The sequence below is a fragment of the Echinops telfairi genome, unplaced genomic scaffold (assembly GCF_000313985.2).
Source record: "Echinops telfairi isolate 266 unplaced genomic scaffold, ASM31398v2 ScPeMD7_1;HRSCAF=3_0, whole genome shotgun sequence".
Taxonomy (NCBI): Eukaryota; Metazoa; Chordata; class Mammalia; order Afrosoricida; family Tenrecidae; genus Echinops; species Echinops telfairi.
The window spans coordinates 18308338-18323078 of NW_022103896.1; the positions used below are offsets into that span (position 1 = coordinate 18308338).

The following is a 14741-nucleotide window of genomic DNA, read 5'->3' on the forward strand; positions in this document are numbered from 1 at the left end:
TTCCCTAAAAGTCCCTCTCTCCCCCAATACAGAAGACTAGATAGGGGACCTCCCCTTCTTGAAGAATCACCTGGCAGATTTATTACAATACAGATCCCTAGGTGGCTTCCATATTAGACATTCAGAATATTAATATCTGGGGCTTAACCAGAGCATTTCTCATCTATACTAACATGTTACTAAAGGTTCTGCTTTCTGATGCACTTGATGCTTTCCGTATAACGGGCCCATCACAAATCCTCTTTAAAATGAATAAAAATAAAAATCTGAACATCAAAGGGATAATTATTAGCCAAACCTATTTGTCGTTTGAAGAAACTGAAAGTCTAAGAGGGTAAGCATATTTCAACTCTACAAAATATCCATTTACGTTTCAAAATAGAAACTTTACTTCTAGACACACCCTTTTACCACCATAACCAGTTAGCTCTGGTGGTATAGTAGTTATGAGTTGCACTGCTAATCGAAAGGTCAGCAGTTCAAAAACCACACCAGCCACTCCACAGGAAAAGGGGGAAGCTTTCTACCCCACGGCAATGAGTTTGACTTTGGAAAGAGTTACAATCTCAGAAACTCCCAGGGTCAGTTCTCCCCGGTAGCTGTAAATTTGCGTCGACTCAGTGGCAGTGAGAAACAGCTTGTTAGCTGTTAGTTTTGCTTAGTTAGTTAGTTGCTGTTCAACAGGGTTTACAACTGGTTGATTTTGGTTGGGCCACCTACTGAAAACTGACCTTTTCACTCCAGATATACTTGGCAGAGCAGGTTACATGTTGAGCTGTCAACAGCAAAGCCAAGTGCAGGCTGTCTGCTCCAATTAAGATGTACCGTCTCGTCTCAGAAAGCCCAATTCGACTCTGTCCTACAGGGTCCCTGTGAGCCCTAATGGACTAGATAGCAGTGAGTATGTGTATGTGTACTGAATCAGAATCGACAATCTAACAAGACACTATGTAAGAACCCTCAGGGATCTTATTCTGATTCTGTACATCTGGGGTGGAACTGTCCATTGACAGTGGTGGTGGGACCCCGCTCCTACTTCTGGTGACTGACCCCAGTGGGTGTTAGAGTAGGATTGTGTTCCTTAGGGGTTTCACTGGACAGATCATCAAAGTCCTCTGGGGGACCTTGAATCTCCAAGGGTTAGCACCTGAGTGCATTAACTATACCACCCCAAGATTCCAGTTACCTTTCCACCACATTTCAAAGGACTTAAGACTTTCTAAGTGGGAAGTCTTGGGCTTTGACCAAGAAGAAGATATAGTAAGAAAGAGATTTTATAATCTTGTAGGCCTGATTCTGGCACTCGCTAGCTGGGTGATTTTTGCCAACTTACTTAAACTCACTTCCAAGTAAGCACACACTTAATTTAGAAGATACAGACACACAGCTCACACTGTCCTTGGCCTGGGGAAATTAGTGAGTCGACAACCCCTCTACCTGCTCCCCAGTGTCAGCTCCTTGGACAAGCAGTATGGCTTTTCCAGCCATTCTTCATACTGATCGGAGGGCACTGCCATTTTAACGGGAACGAAAACACAGAGGGGAGCCAGTCCTGAGCGTGGGTTGGCAGAACAGGCATTCTGGGTCATCTACTTTCTAGGGTTATTATGTGGCTTAGCACCGATGAATGTGCAAGAGGCCCGATTGAAAAGCCATGCTAGAGGGGGGAAGAGTCAACCATGAGCAGAGTGGTTTTTGGGTGGGGAAAATGAGCTCCCGGCTAAATTGTGGTGATGCGTACTTGAAAGCCAGAAGAAAATTTATTAAGAAAAAAAGAGAGGAACCAACAAGCAAACTCATAACTGCTGAAACGCAATATTATATTTCTACTTGAATAGTGCCACATTTACCCCCGCCCTGGCGAAGGAATGGAAAAAAGACCCCTTCACCCTACCCTCACTTAGGTTTCTGGAGAAGGAGTCCTAATTGTTTTAGCTCTTTCACTGGAAAGAAAGATGAGACTTGAAAGGCTTGGGATCGCTTTGGCAACACCATCTATTCCAGCTGTGTTAACAAACTTCTGTGAAACAGATGGGGGGGGCTGGCTAGAACACCCCAAACACTGGGAACCCAAGTCCTGTTAATCAATTGACACTTCCCAGTGCTCTGCAATCCATAATCAAATTAACCCTCCCCTCCCTGCTACAGGCACATCTGGGCTGTGTTAGGGCTTTTTCACTCTCGCTGCAGCCCTTAGAAGGAACGTCCTTTTCATAGATCTGACCGTTTCCCTGGGAAATGTTATCTTTGTAAATGCCGCTGATAAAGTCCACTATGGAGTTTGCTAAAAGCAGCTGATTCCAATCACACTGGCAATAGATGATTTAGGCAGCAACGTATCCGGTCATCAGAGGTTAAATCATACCTAGTTTGGTTTAGTTTATTTTATTATGTTAAGCCCCTAGGTGGCAAAGCAGCTAAGCACTGGGCTATTAACCAAAAGGTTAGGGGATGGGGTGGTCAAGTCTACCCAGTACCTCAGGAGAAAGGCCTGGCAATAGACTTCCAAGAGATCACAGCCCTTGACAATGCCCCTGAGTTCGACCCAGGATATGCATGAGTTCAGCCCGGATATGCATGTGCGGCCCTGGATGTGCGTAAGGTTGTGATGAGTCAGAAGTCAGTGTCGCCGAATGCCAGCTTTAACAAACTTTTCATTGTAGGTATCTACTGAGTAACATGAAACCATAATGCTAATAGACAAGTTTGTTTATTCTTCAACGGCATTTACAATGTGAAATGCTTTCAGGACCTAATTGTTTTGCTGGTACTTTCAAATATAATAGCTGCTCTGAACATACAGACATCGTGTAACAATTTTCATGAAGCGTCAGCACACGTGACTGTCCGGGACAATTCAATCGCTACGGCTCCCCGTACTTTTCCATACATGTGATGGCACTCATTCTCCTCCTAAACTAGCCTCTACACATGGTTGGGAGGGGGGTTAGAATATGGCTCACACACACAAAAAAAATTCCAACCAACTCATAGCAACTTTCTGGGACAGAGCAGAATTTCCCCATCGTGTTTCTTAGGCTGGGGTCTTCATGGAAGCTGACTAGCACACATCTTTCTCCCACAGCAAATGGACAGCAGTTCCTAATTATGGATCTGGCTGCGGCTACATTGCACATTGTGGGAAAAATCTAGTATCACGGAACTCAAAACGGAACTTGGGTGACACAGATGTTGGCCAACTCATCATTGTTTGCCCAGGACTTTTCCAGGTTTAAAATGGAAAATTCAGCCTCCTAGGACTCTCCTTCCTCCAGGGCAACCTGAGACAGCAATGGCCCAAATCCACAGTCAGGAGCATTGTCTTCATCTCATAAAAAAGCAAGGTTGTGAAGGACATACATTGGATCCCAAGTCAGCAGCTAGGGCCCACAGGAAGAATGATTGAACTCACTAGAGTTTGTATTCTTAACTGGGTGGGTAGTTCCTGTTGACTATTCAGATGGAAATGGTGGCCCAGTCTTCAGAACCATGCCTATTTCATTTCTCTGCCATCTGGAAAACTGAGAGATTCACATCAGGTCATTGAAGTGACATCCCCAGGGTACCCTGAGCTTCTGACAAAGTTAAAAAATCACCAGGGTTAAAGGTCAAAGGGAATGTTGCTTTGTCTTGTTAAGGAAGATTCAAATGAGGAAGGTGATTCCACAGGGCATATTAAGTGGCTTTCTATAACTTTTCCTCCCGGTCAGTTATCTAGAAAAGACTAGATCCCTTTTCCTAGCACCTTATTCTCTGTACTTTGTACCTTTACCTAATACTAATGAAAATAAAAATTGTGATCTTTTCATGAAGTGTCGAAGGGATCACTGAAGACAAATGGGTGCATAAGCAAATGTGGTGAAGAAAGTTGATGGCGCCTGGCTATCAAAAAGTATAGCTTCTGGGGTCTTAAAGGCTTGAAGGTAATCAAGCAGCCATCAAGCTCAGAAGCAACAAAGCCCACATGGAAGAAGACCAGCCTATGCGATCACAAGGTGTCGAAGGGATCAGGTACAAGGCATCATCAGAACAAAAAATCTTACCATAGTGAATGATGGGGGGAGTGCGGAGTGGAGACCCAAAGCCCATTAGTAGGCCAGTGGAGACTCCTTGCAGAGGGGTCTCGGGGAAGAGATGAGCCAGTCAGGGTGCGATGTAACAATAATGGAAAATACAACTTTCCTCTAGTTCCTAAATGTTTCCTCCCTGCTCCCACTACCATGACTTGAATTCTACCTTGCAAGTCTGGCTAGACCAAAGGATGTACACTGGTACAGATAGGAACTGGAAACCCAGGGAATCCAGGGAGGATGATCCCTACAGGACCAGTGGTGTGAGTGGTGATACTGGGAGGGTAGAGGGGGAGTGGGTAGGAAAGAGCAAACCGATTACAAGGATCTATATGTGACCTCCTCCCTGGGGAATGGACAACAGAAAAGTGGGTGAAAGGAGATGTCAGACAGGGCAAGATATGACAAAATAATAATTTGTAGGTTATCAAGGGCTCATGAGGGAGGGGGGAGCGGGGAGGAAGGGGAAAAATGAGGACCTAATGCCGGGAGCTTAGGTGGAAAGGAAGTGTTTTGAGAATGACGAGGGCAATGAATGAACAAATGCGCTTTACACAATTGATGTATGTATGGGATGTGATAAGAGTTGTATGAGCCCCTAATAAAATGATTAGAAAAAATTTGTGATCTTTTATGAATAATAAATTCAAGAGTCCTAGAAAATAACCTTAAAGCTTTACATTTGTAGATATTTAAGAGACTTTCTCTTGGATTCTTTAGTAAACTTTAAAATATTAAATATTAATCCTACTTTGTATTTGAAAAAACTGAAGATTGATGAACGATTTGTTCAAGACCAGCTTTCCAGGGAAGGTCAGAGTAGAATGCGGATCTGACTGCCTTCATACTAAAAACAATCTGTACTTGATCTTGAGATTGCCTACAATAAACATGGATCCTTGGAGTCACCAAAGTCCTTTTTTTAAAAAGCAGTTTTTAAAAGATATTTTAAAACTTTATATCAAATTCTATATTGATTATATAAAACCGAACAAAGCAAACCCACTGCCCGTTGAGTTGATTTTGATGCACAGGACAGGGTGGAATTCTCCCCGGGATAGGGGGGTGGGGTGGGGATGTGGGGGAGGCTCCGAGACTAACGCTTTAAGGGAGTAGAAAGTCCTGCCTTTCTCCAGCAGAGGCTGCTGGTGTTGAACTTCTGACCTTGTGGTTCGCAGTCCAAAGTATAATCACTGCACCACACTAAATCATGCCATTTTTCTCTATTGTGTGCCAAATCCAATCGTCTCTTCACTGATCCCTTGTGCCGAGAAATGGTGTTTTCAGTTCCCCTCTAAGTTCTTCATTTTTATTCATTACCGGATATTTTTCTGCTGTAATTTGAAGAAATGTTTCCAGCATGTATTTTTTTCCTCAGGGGTTATTTTCCCATACACATTCCTCCTGGTCTGCTTCAGTCTCATTTGCCTGCCATTTTTCAGTTTTCCATGATTCCCACTGTAAAACTGGTAGCAGATACTTTGTATAATGTCTGTGCCTTTTAAGGCACCTATCTGTCTGTGTGGTAAGCACATCCGTGGTCCTGCAGCAGCCCCTCTCCTGTCAGTTTCATGTGTTTCTTCCTCACAGGACCATCTACATTCAGACTGGAGAGTGTGACCCTTCAGAGTCTTGAGCAGATGGTCCTGCTGAAACATACTCAGCTGTGTGATTGGTAAGTTGGAAAATGCTTATGTTTCTCATCACTGTTTAGTGCAGCTGACCACACAGAGTGGGAAACTCAGTGGTGCATTTTCATTTCTACAGGAGTCAAAGGCAGAAAGTTAGGGATCCTTAAAAGTTCTAGACCTTCTTCCTTTGCCATGAGCACCCCGCTTTTACTGGGTAACCCAGTAGAGGCACTCTACAGGCCTTAAATGGAGCTATGACGGGGTAAATACTAGATCGTTTTGGTCAACAGCCATTTTCTCTGTCCTAGGAGGTGGTACTTTTCTTCTCATCAGTCTTCTACTTCTGAAAGTTTTCATGCTTTCTGGTGGATGCTAGCTTGAGCTCTGTGTTGGAGTGCCAGAGGCCGATGGTAGAGAAGGTACACAGCAGGCTGGGCCCTATCTGCAGGACCAGCCAGGCCGGGAGCTCAGCACCCGCCATCCTTTTTCTTTATTTCATGGTGGTAAAATATACATTAATATACCATCTTTACCAATTCAACATCTTTTTGGAGGTATGCTTCAGTGATGACAAACACATTAATCATGTTGAGCACCCATCACCCAGAACTGGCTGGCCTTCCTCTCCCTTCTCTGCCCCTAGGTGTCAGACTTGAAGTAGAGAATTGGCAGGTGAAGAAGGGCCAGGGGCTCCTTTGGGCTGTAACGTTCAGTGGCTTAGATATGATGGACTGGAATACAGATGCTTGAGTGAACCCCTTCAAAGGGGAGTCTGGTCTTCTTAGGAGCTGAAGGCAGCCAAGGTACTGATAGGCACCAGATCAGTTTTGTCATTGAATAGAATAATCTCTGTGCTAAAGTAGCCTCCCCACCTCCTCTTGTGCCTCCTCATAAGTCAGTAGTGCTCATTCCCAACGCTGCTTCAGAATGTCTATGGAGATTAAAAAGAAAGAAAAGAGAGAGAAAAGTGCTGTCCTTCCAGACCTGTTTAAAGGTGGCAGTTATATGCTTTAAAAAAATTCACAAGTAATTCAGATGCAAAATTTAAATTGAGAAATGATGCATGGTTCATGTATCACATGATTTCATGTTGGAATAAGAATCTTGGAGCCCAGGCTCTAGGAGTAGAGATACTGATTAAGGACTGTTTGGCCCAATTAGGGACATGTGAACAACAACTGATACCATGTAGTCCTTGCTCTTGTTTTCATTCCTCTGCAGCCACTTATAGCTCTGCTGCCTACTCTGCTATATTTAAAAGGTGTTAGTTCAGTCTTAAAGCATTCTCCTTTCTCATCCAGCAAAGCAGGATGTCTTCAGTGAATGGAAGGGCAGTGGATGTTGAGAATGTGCAGGAGGCAGCAATGCTGGGTCTTTTCTCAGACAAGGGCTGGAGTCAGGGCGAGATACTCAACAAGCCAGGTAAATAGAGGCTTAGATGGACTTACTTCCTAATCTGTAGTAGACAATTGCACATGTGGTTTGCCACATCTTTGTGGATACCCAATTTATATTTTATGAGTTTCCTTATATGCTGCCTTAAGACACAGTATTCAGACTCGGGAAAGAGAGCCACATGAGGGCTTAAATTAAGAGCAGGAACTTTAACTTCACCTTTGAGTCAAAGCAGAAATTCTGTTAAACTGTAATCATGCTCTAACTACAGCCCAGGGAAAAGGGCTTTTGATGCTACGTAGGTCTCAGATATTAAATCAGTCAAAACACTGCACAGCTCACCAATCTGAGGGCACCATTCTGATAAGATTGTGTTCAAGAGAAGTAATAACAGGAAAGATTTCAGTACCTAATACTCGCCAAGTATGTACTATGTGGTAAGTACTTGTTCCAAACATCTTACAACCATCATATCAATCTTTCTGATTACATATGGAGTTAATATTATTGTCCATATTTTACAGATGAGGGCTCTGAGATTCAGTGGTTTAAGGTATTTATCTAGAGCCACACAAGTTTCCAACACAAATTTAGCTTGATTGCTTGCACTTGGTTCCGAAAGACCATGCTTCTGTCTCATTGATCAGGGATGCCAGAGAAATAGCTCTGAAGCTTACCGATAGAACATTTTTAGTATGGAGACCCCACACAAGGTAGCGCAACTGTTAAGTGCTCCACTACTAGGCAGAATACTCCACCAATCAATGGGTAGATGGGTTGAACCCTCTGGAGGTGCCCTCAAAAACAGGCCTGGCGATTTGTTCTTGAAAGGTGACAGCTTTGAAATGCTGTGAAGCAGTCCTTCTGTGACACGCATGAGGTCTCATGAGTCGGACGGACTCAACGACAACTAACAACAGTAAGAGGCATCAAGTTCCACAGGTCGCACAAAGGTAGTCCACTCAACTACTCACCTGCCCGTTGATGGCTTGGAGCCCCACAGCAGCAGCACTGCAGACGAAGGGTCTGGTGATCTGTTTCTAGTAAGATTACATCCAAGAAAACCAAACTGAGTAGTAACCCATGGTGTGTCGGTTAGTTGAATGCGACCCAATGATGATGGGTTTTTAGAGACTTTAATTACTAGAAAGACCCTGTCACAGGTCATTCTTAAACTGGGACCCCAAAGAAAACGTTGCAGCTAGAAGCTTACATTCAATTCTCAACTATTTATAGATTTACTCATTTTTCTTAAAAGGCTCTTATAACACGCAGTGACCTTCCTCACAGCCTTCCTTTCTCCAAGTGATAGCCTCTCTCGAAAGGGAGTATGTGTTTCCAGTCAACATTTGATGTCGGTCTGAGATTACTTGAATGGTCCCAGTTCTCTAATAAACAGAATTAATAGTATTGGGATGAGCTTCTAACAAATTCCAAACAATATGCTTGTCTGTGCTATGACTCTTTCTGACAGCTCCCCGAGATGGTGCATTTAATGGGTCTATAAATTTGTGTGATGGTAAACAAATGACTAATAAATGTCTGCGTGCTCAATGAAAACATTCAAATGAACATATTGCAGAAATAAATAAATGGCCATTAAAAGCTTAAGAGCCAGTGCCATACATGCTCACCCACAGACTGGGGAAATGTGGTGCTTTGGGAAACGCCCAAATGGACAAGTTATTAATGGCTTTGCTTTTAAAAATGGATGTTTATTCAGCAACATAAATAGGTTCTGTGTTCAAAGAGGAAGTCTCTCAACTTCTGGCAACAGTTATCATAACCTTTATGATGATCAAATAATAGATCCATAACACCCCAGGGAATTTTAGCTAGTTATCTATTCTGTTCCATTGATTCCACTTGGCTGTGGTTTACAAAAATGGTTTTTTAATCTGTCCAGGGAAACAATGGGCTTAAGCACAACAACACATGGGAGGATGGCCTAGGACCCAGGAGTAGATCATTCCGTAGTACAGAGTCACTCTGTGTCTGAATCACCACCACCACAGGGACACTACTACCTCAAGAGCTCGTCCTGAGAAGGAATTTCACAGAAGTGAAATGAAAAGAAGATAGATGGTCCTCTCCCCTCATCATTTAATGCTTTCCCATTTTAATTATCTTTCTGCACAGTTATGTTTATATCCATGCCTTCTGAACACCCGTATCCGGCCCTCATCTCTGTTCACAGAGAGGCTTTTAATAGTTTTATTGATGCATGCAATTGTTGAGTCTTCTCATTTAATCTACTCCAATATTAACTTTCCTAGGTCAAGACTTGCATCCCATTTTTCTCCCTACTCAGAAACTTCTAATGACTGAAGACAGATTAAAATCTTAAACCCTTAGACTGAAAAGAAGTACCTTCCATAACCTCTGTCGAAATAATTTTTATGTGGAAATTAGTGGTGATTACCATAGATACTGGAGTATAAACCGAGTTTTTCAGCACATTTTAAATGCCGTTTTGGTGGTAAAATTGGGTGATTTGGTGGATATTCGGGTCGGCTTATACTTGAGTATATATGGTATGTTGAATGTGATAGATCTAAGTCAAAATGGCTGTAGAGAGGGATGAAGGAAAGTGGGGGGGGGAAGAGGGAGAAAAGATGGGAGAGGCGAAAGGAGAGAGAGAGAGAGAGAGAGAAGAGAGAAAGAGTTGGAGGAAAAATGAGAGTGAAGGAGGGGGTGCTAATTTATTATCTCATACTGACTTCACTGTTGACTTCAGCCATAGCCCGATCTAAGAGCCTCAGGGTTTCCATTTGGATTCCTTCTTACTTCTTTCCTTGACTCAGATTCACTGGTAGGAAAGCTGTTAAAAAAATAGAAGTAAAAACATACCCACACGAAAGAAGAAAAAAAAGGACTGTAGCAACTACAGCTTCTGATCCCATCATTGCAGCAACCCAGGGTAAAAGACACGTCTGTTGAGAACACGGAAATACAATGTCCAAGACTGGTAGTTTGGACCATTTGCCTTTTTTCTGAACCAGTCACAGTTTCCAAGCAGATTAAAAAAATATATCAATGGTCAGGCCTATGTCACTAGTCCATTTTGGGAGGCTTGAATTGGACCATCCCCATGCCCTTTTACAAGGATTGAGGGTGGAGATGGTTGATGTCCCAATGTAATATTATTGAATTTATGGAGAGACAAATTGTGGTCAGGTAGACACCACGGGTGTCTATTATATCTTTCTTCCTCTCAGTTTTCTGCCATTGTTATTACTTGGTCTAGCCAAATATCAAATACAGTATTGAACCGTGTCCTACAAAAGGATAGATAAGTCCTAACCCCTTCCCCATCCATGCACTTGACCTTGTTTGGAGACCAGCTCTTTGAAGATGTTTTCTGAAATTTCATCTTTACTCAGTGCCCTTTATTTTTATTTGCTTAACCTGACAATGTTGCTCTCCTAATAAAGATGTTTTCCCATCTTATTTGACTGTGAGCCATTTGTCCTCCTTGTTAAGCACCCTGCATAGCTTTTGCATAAAATTTGCTACAGAAAGAAACTATACTAGCTCATATTTCAATAATTTAATTTTTAAAAATTGGCACTCCATTCTATGGGTGTTCTCTTCATTTGTGTTGTCTTGTTAACTACTGAACTTTGGAGGGAAAAACATTTCTACTGAGGAAAGAAGAGGGTAAAGGTTTTCAAAAGATGATAGATAGATAGATATGTAGATAGATAGATAGATAGATAGATAGATAGATAGATAGATAGATAGATAGATAAAGTTTGGGAAAGGAAAGAAGAAGATAAGGAAGAAGAAAAAGGGAGAAAACATGTGATATGGAAAATATCTTTTTATCCATAAATAGAAAGTGATGACTGGGAGTGTGGATATAAGTAAAAGTTTAGGGTCCATATATTTGCTCCAACTTGGTGAGCATGACTGAAAGGAATGAACAGAAGATTTTCCAGACCCAGGGACAAGTGTATTCTTACAAATCTCCACCTATTGATCAATGAAAATATTCCTACCTCTCGTTTTGCACAAACACTGAGGGCAAACACCACCTAGCACCATCTTAGTCCGCAGTCTCAAAGGTCAAAAAGATCCACCACTGACTGCTATTTGTCCTTGTCATTCTAACCTCTTTGGGAACTAAAAATGTGTGGATGTGTGTGTCCATGAAAAAAGACGGTAAAAGATACCATCCCCAAATTGTTACTAAGAAAAGTAAAAGCTCAATGTCCATTTTGAGGATTTTTCCTTTATTTGAAAACTGTCTCTGTTATCAAAGCTACTATTATGATCACATCTGGAAATGGAAATGTCTGAAATAAATGTCATTTGCTGCAGATGCTATATTTACTGCAGAGGGCACAGAATCTGAGACAAATGTGCCTTTGTTGAATGGCAGCATGCCAAATTACTGAAGGAAAGAAACCAGACATCCCCTGGTGCTTGTCCAGATAATAACTTATAACTGTCCAAGTTATCATAAAATAAATAATAAAATAGAAATGCAATCTAATTATGCACATAGACCTTAACTACAAAAGGTGAAACATAGAAATAATACCATAATAAGAATAATCAATCATGTTCTTTAGTATCTTAATTCCCTGTTTTGTTTAGCAAATTCTTTATGATAGATACATGTTGAGGCAGTTTCTATGATCACTACATACTTGAGAAGTCCTTTTGATTCTAAGATTGGAAACACGTAGATGGTTGGGTCCACCATGTGTTGGGGGTTTTGAATAAGACAGTGATTATAATGGCCTGACATAAGAATTTTTCAATTCTAGAAGACCTTGTTCTCTCAACTTCTCTTTCTAGGTTCTGCATCCTTCCTTATCTCTTCTTGACATTTCATTTGATATCTTGCCTTTGGTCCCCCTGGATTTGGTTATCATTCTTGGAGTTCTCTATGTGTCCGTGGATAGGGACAACTTGTTAAGCAAAACTTACATAGACTGTCCCCACCCCCACCCCACCCTTTAGAAATAAGTATTCTAATTCAATCAAAATTTAGTGTTCCACTGCAACTGTAGAATATCTTACTACTTGATCCATCCTTTTTTGTTAATGACCATGTGAAAGGAAAATATGAAGTGTGTTTGTAAAAGCAAAACCCTGTACACAAAGACAATTATGTTTTTACAAAGAACTTTCAAAACTGGAGTTCTAAGCAATTACTCTTCCAAGCCTCAGAGGGGAGGAGAAATTTGTCTGGGTTGTATTAATTCTGCGCTTTGTGTAAGTAGTGACTGTTCTCCACACTAAGAGGGCATGGATCATGCCTGCCTTACGATGATGTCCACAGTCAGTGGTATACGTAAAAACCAGCCAAACTCATGTTGAGTCAATTCCAACTCATACCAAGACCCTATTGGACAAACTAGAATGGCACCCTTGGGTTGTTAAGGCCACCATCTTCAAGGAAGCAGACTGCCAAAACTTGCTCCCCCAGAGAGGCTGGTAGTTTAAAACTGCTGACCTTCCTGCCAGCAGCTTAACTCTTTCGAGCTTTAACCTATCACCCCCAGGGCACCTTTGGGAAGAAGTAGGCAAAGTTGACAGTCTTGGAAGCAAAGATGGTGAGATTTTGTCTCATGTACTTAGAACAGGCTATCAGGAGGGACACGTGGAGAAGAGACCCAAGTGTGGGCAAGTAGAGGATCAGGAGAAAAAGAGGGAGACCCTCACTGAGGGGGATTGAAACAGTGGCTGTAGCAGCATGACGACTAGTGATTTGTCCTGTTCACCCCAAGTGAAAAGCCACCTGACACCCAAACAACAGGCACTCAGTCAATGTCTGTCTTGCTCTCTGGTGGTTTTGAATGGCTGACCCTGCGGGTAGTCCCCGAACACATAGCCAGTTACACCACCAGGACTTTGGGGAAAATGCTGGTGTCAAAATTTGCTTTGGAAATTGTGGGTGAATATTCAAAGTAAAACCCTACGTTGCAAGGAAAACTTCTTGAACAAAAGTTCAAATTTCATATTTGGTAGCAAAGTCGATATTTTCGACAAAACACCCTTTAGCTGTCTGGCACATGCGACCTATCAGTAATTTTTAATTTCAGGAAATGTTTGCTCTCTGGCATGTAGTTCAGTTATATAAAGCACACAATTTTACATTTCTTTTGAGTAAAAGAAGCCCTACTTAAAAGTTTCACATTTTAAAACTCCACATCTTGCCTAATGGCAGCTAATAAAAATGAAGCAGCAAAAGGAAGGGGGAAAGAAGTCATATGCTGTTTTATAACAAGCAGTAGAACAATGGAAATATTTGTAGTTCAACAGGTCTGATTTAAATTGCTGTGCTCCATTTTACAGCTGCGTGAATGAGGAAGGGTAAATTGCTTAACCTCCCTAAGATTCTTTCCTCAGCCAACAAACACAAGAAGAAAATCCTCTGATCACTAGCCATTGGGGAGATGCACATCCAAACAATAATTAGGTATCATCTCACCGCAGCAATAATAGCAAAATTCATAAAATAGAAAACAAATGCCAGCAAGAGTATGGAGAGAGTGGACTTCTCTTACACTGCTGGTGTGCCTGTGAACTGGTGTACGTCTTCCCTGAGAAATGGTATGGTCCTTCCTTGAGAATTCGGGACTAGAAATCCCATACAATCCTACAATCCAGTAATCCCATTCCTAGGTATATGTTCGAGAGAAGTAAGAACTGTGGCAGATAACATACCCACATTTGTCACAGCATTCATGACAATAGCAAAAAGCTGAACATCTCCTAAGCAAGCATCCATCATCCAATGAGTGGATTAGCAGACTATGGTACATACATGCAATGGAATACTGCTCAACATTAATCCAGAAAGCCCCTCATACACTGCATGGATGAACCTAGAAGCCATTCTGAAACTCAAACTCACTGCCCTTGAATTGATGCCAACTCATAGTGACCCAACAGGACAGTGGTAGGGTCTCTGTAGGCTTCTGAGTCTGTAAGTCCTTAAGAGAGTAGAAAACGCCTGTCTTCCTCCCTTGGAACGGCTAGTGGTTTCAGACTAGGAAACCATGAAACCACCAGGACTCCTTTAGAAGACATTAGGCTGAGTGAAATAAGTCAATCACAAAAGGATAAATATTGTGTGAGAGCACTATTGTAAAAAATAATAAAAGATTTACACATAGAAATTAACATTAAAAAATGCTTACCAGGCATGAGAGCAGGAGAGGCTAAATCATGAGCTAGAGTGGTTGTTAGGTGCCATTGCATCAGTTCCAACCCATAGTGACTTTCTGCACAACAGACGAAACACTGCAATTGCTCCTTTGCTTGAGCCCATTGCTGCAGCCACTAGGTCACTCTATCTCCTTGAGAGTTGTCCTCTTTTTCACTGCCCCTCTTCTTTTCTAAACATAATCTCCTTCCTCAGGGACTGGTCCCTACACATATCCAAAGTATGTAAGATGAAGTCTCTCCATCCTTGCCTCTAAGGAACAAGAATATATACGAGTGTGTGTGTGTATATAATGTATACATATGTATTAATTTGAGTGACTGGAAAGACAATGTTTAATAGGGGTGGGCAGTACAACATAACTAATGGTGTAGGAAGACATAAGTAGTATTACATATGTACTTTCACAATAGTATTAATAATAACAAATAATATCTATGAGCAGATATATAGGTAGCCATG

At 41.8% G+C, this 14741-nt stretch overlaps 1 pseudogene; it reads right to left on the reverse strand.

The window, feature by feature from the left end:
• Positions 1-5166: 5166 nt before the first annotated feature.
• Positions 5167-13841, reverse strand: LOC115868443 (annotated as a pseudogene).
• Between the last annotated feature and the right edge of the window lie 900 nt (positions 13842-14741).